Raw genomic sequence first — 10,463 nt, 5'->3', positions numbered from 1 at the left:
ACATTACCACATTACGCACATTACCCCGCATAACACTTGCACCATCGTAGCATTGTGCAACACACAGCTGAATATCTAAACTCGATAATTCCTTTATTATTTTCTGGGCCAGGGATTCAGCTGTCAGGTCCTTCATGTGATAGGTTCCAATGGCTCTTTCCTTTATAATCCCGTCATGTACATAACGGATCAAAATGGCCAGCTGCTCCTTCTTAGACAGGTCTTTCGTTTCATCCACTAACACTGAAAAGTACCGTGCTTCTCCTACTTCATTTATGATTATACTTCTGATATTTTCCCCAATAACTCTCACCATATCATTCTGGGCTTCTGGGGAAGAATAGTGCGCATACCTGCGTTCCTGTTTGCTTTTCACGTTCCTGTCATCTGTTGCAATAACGTCCAAAAGTTCAAGGAAATTTCCTTTATTTTCATCCTCATCTCTCTCGTTGTGGCCACGGAGAGGGAGGGCCTGTCTTCCCAGAAATGACGTGATTTTGAACAAGGATTTGACGTGAGCCCGGTTCTCCTGCACCTCATCTGTCCTGTTTGCGTCAATCCGACTTGCGATGGATTCCTTATGTCCGCTGATCACAGCCTTAAAGTTAGACCACGCTAATGCAGCACAATTGTGTCTACTGCTCCCTTGATGATCCAGGAGATTTTTTTTCATGTTCTTCCAACATGTGTATCCAGTTTCTATGAACACACGCAGTCCATGCCTGTCACCTGTTAAAGTTGAGGCTCCTCCAAAATGACGGCATGCAAAGCAATAAACTGCATCTTCTTGCGCAGAATATTCAACCCAGTCATATTCCTGATACACACTGACATTAAAGCGTCTTCCATTTCTAGTTGGGAAGTGGGTCAAACGAGGACGCCTGAGTCCGTCTGTTTTACATCCACTAATATCCTTCTTCTCTGCTCCAGTTGACCCAGAGGCTGCTACTGCTGCTGCACCCGGGCCTTGACCTTCCTTATCGCTGTCCACGTCTGATCCAGCTCTTTCAATCTGAGAAATTGGTGGGGACTCAGACTCGGATTCAATTCGAGAAGTCGGTGTGGACGAGTTCTCAGCCTCCATGCATGTAGTCTCCGTCTCCCTGTTAGCATCTGCATCCCCGGCGCAGGTGCTGGAGTGGCTAACAGCCTCGTTAACAGCTTGAATCCCACCTTCACTACCTGGTCCTTCTCCCTCTGCTGCTGGGGCAACATTGGAGCCATCACCTTCACCTGCCTTTTTTTTGATAAAAAAAGATTCTAAAGTTCTTTGCTTTCTTTTCATTTTAGTTAATTAGCTTAGCCGAAAAATAAAAAAAACCGCGATAACATGACCCGCTCTGACCTCCGGCGGCTTCTCGTCAGGAGATACCACATTTCAAGATAGGGAGGGGGGATACGTTACGATAAGTATTGGGAAAGATAATATCTAGACTAGAGAAATCGATTGTGTTGTTCTGATTTTCATTTGTATTTAATTTATATGTATTAAATAATAGAATAATCAATACAAATTGACACAGAGTAATTCCATAAATTTATTTTTTTAAAACGAACATTTACATTTTCCCCTGGAGCCAAGGTGTGGCAGCTGCCATACCTTGCCATACCCAATTGACGCCTCTGGCTACCGCTAACGTTTGCCTAGCTTGTTTCTCTGACAGCTTTAGATCTGGACGTCTGCGGACTACATGTTTTGATATGGAGGTAAATACAATCAGGATCTAAGAAGTGCACGCTCAAAACGAGGCATCAAACTGTGTTAATGACTGCTTCTCGTGGAAAACAACGACACGGACGCATGCTAAAAGGAGATGTGATGCATTACATGACATGAATGAAACACAGCTTTAACTTAAATAAAATAACCGACTTCTCTAGGTTTGAAAATTGCTTGGAACATTTATGATAGCAAAAAAGTTATATATTAGACTTCTAAAATCCAATTCTGCAGGGAACAATGATGCAAGCACAAAGAGCACCAGGGGGACTTGACTTTTTTGTAAAGCCTGAGAGTTTATGAGAGCACGGCGGAGATTGATCATCAGACATGATGGCACTCGAGGAGTAATACCAGTCTCTGCTCAAACTAATCATCATTAGGTCTGGATCCTCCTGCCGCTTCAGACGAGGAGGAATCCCCCGTGGAAATAAACACTCCCTTAATGAGTAATCGGGCAGAAAGTAATTTCTCATGATTGCATTTCGCTTGTTTCTTCCTCGCTTTTATTTCTTCATCTTCAGTTCTTTCATAGCGAATAATGTAAGATGTTTGGGGCAGAGCAGCCTGACATTGCATGTAAGCTTTGTATGCTCACTTGACTTTGTAATTCAGGCTGAAGAAGTTATCACTGTTTGTAGGTGTTTTCTTCTTTACCCCTCGCTATGAGGAGACAGTGCTGAGACACCTCCGTCAGCTGCACTGTTTTATACTGTTTGAGTTTATTTTTCTTCCAGGCGTTCTGTCTCTTATCCTCCTATTCTCCAAGGAAATGTATATTGCACTGCCATAACGTTGCGGGAGTAGAATACTAAAATCGAAGCAGGAGAGGCGGAGATATCCTGATGTGAAGGCCCCTTTTTTCAAGTATAGCAACAAAAAAAAGCTGCATCCTACGACTTTCTTTCATTAGACCCTTCACACGTTTATTTACTCTGTTTGTTACACAGGTTTTAGTGCGTGGTCTGCAAAGGCTCAAATCACTGGGATAATAATATATAGTTGTGTATTTTATTTTTATTATTTTATAATTTTATAATTATAATTTTATAATTATTTTATTTTTATTTTATATTATTTTATTTTTATTATTTTATATTTTTATATATTTTTTATTTTATTGTATTTTATTGTATTTTATTTCACATGATTGAAAGCCATCATCAACCACTGGTGAGTTTACATTTGAATTATAATGCTGCAAATTAGAGATCATAAGAACAATGTCAAACCAGCTTCAATTATCGCCACAGGAGTACACCCCCTCTCGTATTAGATTCCCCCCCCCTCTCGTATGACCTCATAGATTTCTCACATCTTCTTATCGTGTCCACAAGGCAGTCAGTTACAGGGCTTGGTTAGATGTGGTTCAGCCACAGCTGAACACATTGCTGTCCCTTCTCATTAAACTCTGCCAAGTCCGATGTTGTGCAGGGTTGCTCCAGCAGGGGGCATATCAGGAGGTGTTGCATGGTTTGTGGTTCAATACCGCAGTCACACACAACGTCCCCGTCATTTAGGTATCCCCAGCGCCGTATAGATAGAAGAGTTACGACAGCGGAAGTCCAAAAACGGTTATCGTCACGTGGTTCATGCAGACGAGAATCGTTCCCCGGAAGTTCATGGCGGGCAATGTGAATGCATTGATAACAGGAGATAGAACTTCGACTTTTGGTAATTATTAGTGAATAAAGGTTTTGATTTGCAATATTTATACAACAAATCGATATGTGTATGTATTTACATCAATATGTTTTAAAAAATAAAATAGAATTTGCTAATATTAAGTGATAATATTAGGATTAGTGTGAACAACTAGTTTACATGTTAGGCTAACAGTGCCTTGGTTAAAGAGCCTGTTGCTGTTTATTTATAGCTTTGAATTCTTTCAAACCAATATTATCTTCTTAAACTTGTATAGTAGTCAGGAGCATCACTTTCTAATGTTTATTGATATATTTAGAGGGAGGGAATCTAAAGGAATGCTTCAAAATTCAGATTAGATTAATTTCTACCATTTTCTTAAATTCATGGTAGTTTCAGTAATCCCATGTTAATTGAGGACACAAGTTATCTAAATGACTAATGTCATCTTTATGACTTTCAGAAAGGACAGGAGACCGACAGGTGACTATCAAAGGACTAGCAGCAGCAGCAGCAGCATGATGATGATGATGTAAAATGTGTTGTTTTAGGAACATCCATTGCAAATACATGGAATTCAATAAACATTGAATAGCATATCATGCAGTTTGTCTGTGCCTTTTCCTCCGTGTTGTCCTGGTTTGCTGTGCTGCCTCCTAGTCGCCACCATGGTTTGCTGTGCTACCTGGTGATGCTCAAATCGCTCTGAGAAAGGAGTACGAATGTACGGCTTCCCCACTGACACAGAGCGGAGGAAAAAATGGCTGGCACAAGTCAGCAGGAGCCATTTCATGACCAACAGCAAAAAAATATGTGAGGTTAGGTTATTGTATACAAACACTGCATTTGCACTTTTTAACAAAAAAAAAACCACACCATTGGGAAAGCTTAATGTTTTGTTTAATACAAAAAAACAGGGAAAGGCTTGAAAAACACTGAGAGTTGAGACTCAGGGTGCAGGGTGAGGGTCTCAGTGCAGGTATTCAAGCTCCATTGAATCCCCCTCTGGTTCTTGTTCTGAAAGAGGGAGTAACAGACAGGAGAAAGGGTTATACACACCTATATAGCACACCTATTGGATGGGAAATTGCCTTGGGGAGATAAGGTGTGGTCTTTGTTCCCAACTGAAGTTATGGAACTTTATTATTTGTGAGTTTAACAAAGTATGACAAATGGCATCAGTAACAGATGTGATATGAATTTCTATAAAGTTGTCTCACTTTCTTGGTCATATTTTATATACAGTATATAATGAGTATAACATGTCCAGTAAGTATAAAGTGTTTCCTAATACTGTGTATTCAACCACTATGGTATAGTGTATGGTACTATGGTATGGTATCCTAGCTTAATCTGTTATCTGTAAACGTTCCCTAAATCTACTAATTTAGGGATAATCCACTCACATCCTTTAATACACATGTTAATTTGAATCAGATGTACTGATAATATCCGCAATATAAATATTTAAGCTTCTTCTTACCTTTAAAAGTCCGTCACGAACGGTCTATTATGCTGCAACTCTACAGCTCTGCTAGCCTTGGCGCTAACTTCCGGGGAACGATTGAGAGGCTCCACGATCAGCCATTGCTGTAAAAAAGTGGTCCATTGGAGTGAACGGAGATGACATAACTCTCAGTCTATACGGCGCTGGGTATCCCCATTTGGCGAGAGTGGCTTTTGCACGTCCAACACCAGATCTTATTATGTTTAGGCATTTCCACACTGCGTTGTTGGTGTCTGCTCCAGGGGGCAGTGCCTCGCTCGCCTTTGATTTCTCACATAATCAGACTCTTCACTTTGAATTTATCTCAACTCCCATTTAGTCAAATATATGAAAATAGATCTAAAAGCATTACAGAGGCAGCTTCATCAATATGTGGTGCTTTGGGGGCTTTTAACCCTCCTGTTGCCTTCGTGTCCCCCCCTTACTTTGGTGTTTGCGGTCAAATTGGCCGGTCCTGTTTAAACTGCTATTACATTAACACAAAAACAATTATTAATCACCAAAGGTCACTTAACACCCTTTCAAACTGTAAATATTGCATCCGACTACTGGTATACATGAAAAACTGCAGTAAATATACAAAGAATATACACTGAACATGTATTGCGTGTGCCAGGTGTGATCCATGTGGGGGGATGGGCACATAAGAGCGGGAAATGTATCAAATTGTTCTGTGTTTGTGTTTGTGTGTGTGAGTTTGTGAGTGTGTGTGTGTGTGTGAGTTTGTGAGTGTGTGTGTGTGTGTGTGTGTGTGTGTGTGTGTGTGTGTGTGTGTGTGTGTGTGTGTGTGTGTGTGTGTGTGTGTGTGTGTGTGTGTGTGTGTGTGTGTGTGTGTGTGTGTGTGTGTGTGTGTGTGTGTGTGTGTGTGTGTGTGTGAGTTTGTGAGTTACCGTTCACGGTGTCAATTTTGACCCATGATTTATCTCAGTCCAAAACACTCAAAAAGATGAATCTTGATTGGGCCAAATTTGACCTCGAGTAGCCCAAAACAATTCTGCTGGGTCTCCCCAGACCCTAACACCAAATGATACACTCTTTTGATTTAGAGACCTTCAGACTTCGCTAAAATGGTCAAAACTTTTGTAGTGTTTATATATCTGTTGTGGAGGATATCATGAAGCCTTGTTCGGATAAAAAAAATGTGAGCGTAGTTATTATATCATTTTAACTTGAAACGGGTCACAGGAGACCAGAACACAACATAAGGGTTACATGTAGGAGTGCAGTCTTGAATCACTGTGCACCAAGGCGTGGACATTTTTACTTGGAAGCTAATTTTCTGAAAGGTAATTGGGTAACTCCAAAGCCTCTTCCTCTTAATGTCTGAGTGCTCTTGAAAAATAGAGATTTTTATTTTCTTACTTGCCATAATTTAACACAAAACAGACACCATGTTAGCTGGGAATTAAAGCAAAGCAGGCATAGACGATGAACAAGGGGGAAAGATGCGTTGAATTACATTTAATGCATCAACAACTGTTATACGGATTTAGTTGTTTATAAGACACAAAACATTTCTTATCCAGAAAAGAGGTTTTGTGTGTTTTGTTTGTTTAATCAGAATACTTGCATACTTTTATATCTATCTATATCTTTTATTTAGAACTTTTCATTTTCCTGGTTCACAAACCAACAGTGGGGAAGAGCAATGGTATTATAAAGGCGTTCTGACCTTTTGAAATACAAGTATATTCTTACACCAGATAAAAAGGCACTTTTCTCTCTGCTAGAAATGGCTTTAAATGAAATTCCACTTCACTTTCACTCCGTGCTCTCAGTGGCTTTAAGATGGTAATGATTTCAGATGAAGTGTACGAGGCTGCTGAATGTTAATGGGTACTTTGTAGATTGGTTCATAGATGGTTCGAATATATTTTAAAGATGTGGGTTACAGGGCAAAGGTAATAAAACAGTTAATGGTTTATAATATGAGATACCAAGTGAAAAGTTGCTGCCCCCTGCACTCTGGATTGGAGGAGGCAATCTTCTCATTTCAGTTTTAATGCTTTTTTACAGACAATTTACAATCTTCAATGGAAGACAGTGTTTCTTATCCTTTTTTATATTAAAGGGGCCATATTCTCTCATTTTCAGGTTGATATTAGTATTTAGTGTCTCTTCTGGGACATGTCCCATGCTTTAGTGTTTAAAAAAATCTCATTTCTTTCGACTCCACTTCGAGCGATAGAATTATTAACAAAGCACTTATAAACTAATAAAGGACTGGCTTATCTAAATCCAGTTGAGTAGCACTTGAAATGTTTTAACTCTATGAAACCTGATGTACTTATATGATTCTGTTTTCTTCAAGTTTGTATCTTGTTGGTCGAACACACTTATTGTAAGTCGCTTTGGATAAAAGTGTCAGCTAAATGAAATGTAATGTAAAAAAAGCTCTTTATTTTCCTGCCTGTGCTGCAGTTACTCAGGGAACTTTGGATATATCTTAGCCTTTGCAGACCATTTACATGCACCAACAACTTTATATATATATATATTTATATAAAAATATATGCATGATGTCACCAGCAAAAGTAAGTGAAACGACAGGTGTTTTTCAAAAAGTAAATAAAGCAATAGGCAGGGGGCGGTGTTGGAACAATTTCATTAACCCTTGTTACGGTTTCAAGTTTGTTTTTTTGAGGTTCCCATACATACATGTTCCTTAATCTCAAACATCTATATTTTGACTTTATTTTGGGCATCTTTGCAGATAAGCACTAATTGCAGGTGTGTCATGCGCTAAATGGACATGTTATTACCTCTTTCATCAATATATCAGACATGGAATCTTAGAGATATTTCCTTTAAGCATTACTCACATGACAATCTAGTCTGTATTCAAAAACACTTTTAATCTTTAGCCATGCAGAGTCAACTTCTCTGATAAATAGCTTTGCAGTGATTTCTGAGCTGAGTGTCCTGATATCTGCAGCTCATTAAGCTGCTCTGACCGACTTTGTTATCAGCGAGGAGCTCAGACTCTCTTTCAGGAACAGCTGTGATATTAGAGACACATACAGGTTTATAAAAATAACAGTAGATTCAAAAAAAGGTCAATTTCCTGAGGCAGACAGACACCGTTCCACAACAGCCAATCATCCGGTTTTTATTTTCCCATTACTTCATCCGTAAAGGTCTCTGTTGGGTTGCATTATGAATATGAGAACACCTCCGCTTTAAAGAAACTGTGTGGTCTGTTTCACCCAACATAAATCTCTATCCAATGATAAGAGCTGGAGAAATGAATCCCTATCTTCTGTAGACTGGGAAACACATGATCATGTCAGAAAGAAACAAAAGCAAAGCTCAGCTCCTTTGGTCCATACTTTTAAACGTTTGAAATTGTTTGTATCTTAGCCATTTTTATCATGTAAAGCACTTTGAAACGTGGTTCTGAAAGTGGCTTTATAAATATAGTTTATTAATAATATAGTTCTACACCATTTCACATTGCACTGTTGCACAATAATAACCTTGCTGCTTCACATATTGTTGCAGCATGTGTTTGCAAATGCAAAAATGAACCTGTTTAAATTGTGATTTCATCTTCCTCTCTCAGGAGAAAAACCCCAAGACGTGGTCACAAGAGAGAAAGTGAATCAACAATATTTATTCATCTGTTCAGCCCTCGTTGAGAGTGGCATGTTTTGTTAGCTCCACTCGGCGTCCTTGTGGATTGAAAACTCAGCTAAGCTTTGCTAATTAGCGCAGATTGCCAGGCGTGCGGTGATGGCTTTCCTCTAATTACTCCTCAGTTAGCATCACGCTTGTTGGCTCAGCTTCTCCCTGCAGATCCCACCGTGATTTAAAGCGTCAACACATACTAACACACACAAGGTTCTCTAACAGAAAGCTAATCAAGAAAATATGAGACTTAAATTGTAGGGTGCGTTATACATTTTAGCCTCGTATTTTTGTCTGATTACCTCCGAAGCAGAAGGGATGAATCGTTTTTCAATATTTTCAATTTGTGTTGTGGGGGACAAAGTGTTCCCCGCCTAATAACAGAGCTGATAGGTTGTCATTGGAGATCCATTTGGTTTGGAAGCAGCACAGCCTCTGTAGAAACATTTCAGGACTACTTCATTTCTGGCTTCCCTGTGCTGTGTTCCCTCTTCCTGACCCCCATTGCTTTTGCCGTTCTCCTATTTTCTTTTATAACATGGTGATTTTATTAAAAGGGCTCTCAGTGCAAAGGGCCTGATGCAGGACGGATTTTCTAGAAAATGGAGGAGATAGGTTTGCAGGTTAGTTTAGCTCATTTGAAACCTCACATGATTTCATATTTTACATTACATTGCATTTAGCTGATGCTTTTATCCAAAGCGACTTCAGGTTTCATAGAGCTAAAACATTTCAATTGCTACTCAACTGGCTTTAGATAAGCCAGTCCTTTATTAGTATATAAGTGCTTTGTTAGTAATTCTATCGCTCGAAGTGGAGTCGAAAGAGATGAGTTTTCAGTCTGCGCCGGAAGATGTGTAAGCTTTCTGCTGTCCTGATTTCAATGGGGAGCTCATTCCACCATTTTGGAGCCAGGATACCAAACCCACGTGTTTTTGCTGATGGGAACTTGGGTCCCCTTCGCAGTGCGGGTGCAGCGAGCCGTTTGGCTGATTCTAGCAGACACTGGAAGCCAGTGAAGTGAGCGGAGGAGTGGCGTGGGAACATTTAGGAAGGTTGAAGACCAGACGAGCCGCTGCATTCTGGATGAGCTGCAGGGGTCGGACGGCACAGGTAGACCAGCCAGGAGGGAGTTGCAGTAGTCGTGAGATGCCTGGACCAGAAGTTGCGTCGCTTTCTGGGTCAGGAGGGGACGTATCTAACGTTTTTAAGGTTTTCGTAAAAATTGGATTTATATCATGTAGGATGCAATACAGTGGGGCAGTGAGGAAGTATTTTTTGTAGGGAAACCCAGAAGTTCATTGCAATGGTTCCTCCGACAAAAATATGATGGGATTTATTCATTGGTTTTTGGAATATTGAAGGAAAAAAGCTCTGTGGTCAACACATGTGTTAGGATACTTACACTGTTTGTTCAGCAGGATATCCTCCACCATTTTAATGATTTTTGAAGTATAAGCACAGATGTATGGATGCACTTAATGCACTGAAAGACCAGAGAACATAGAAGTCCAAAGAAAAACGAGCAATTACCAAAGAGGACATTTAGGGCAAAGAGTGACACTCTGCTGGCGTTGTGTTTATCTTTTTCTGGGTAATGAAGTAATTTGACCTTTTAAAAACAGAAAACTCAGCTATCAGGTTTCCTCCTGTGTTGACTGTTTCCCGCTCGTGGCCCCTGAGATTCATTTAGAAGTCAAACATTGAGTAACCTTAGAAGCCAATCAAACTCATTGCAGTGGTGGTGGAAAGTAAAAGTACATTTACTCAAGAAATGTGCTTAGGTACCATTTTAGGGTACTTGCAGATTGATATTTAAAAATCTATAATTAGTATCTGATCTATAATCCATTAATATACAGTAAATTAAAACAAAGGACAGTTTAAAATTATTAAAATAAGCTCTATTGCAGCTCGATTACAGCAACTGAAGAGACATTTTGGCTGCAGAGTGAGTACTTTTTT

The sequence above is a fragment of the Notothenia rossii genome (genome assembly GCF_949606895.1).
Source record: "Notothenia rossii genome assembly, chromosome: 10".
Lineage (NCBI taxonomy): Eukaryota > Metazoa > Chordata > Actinopteri > Perciformes > Nototheniidae > Notothenia > Notothenia rossii.
The sequence above is the reverse complement of the archived record's forward strand: the minus strand, read 5'-3'. Positions refer to the sequence as shown.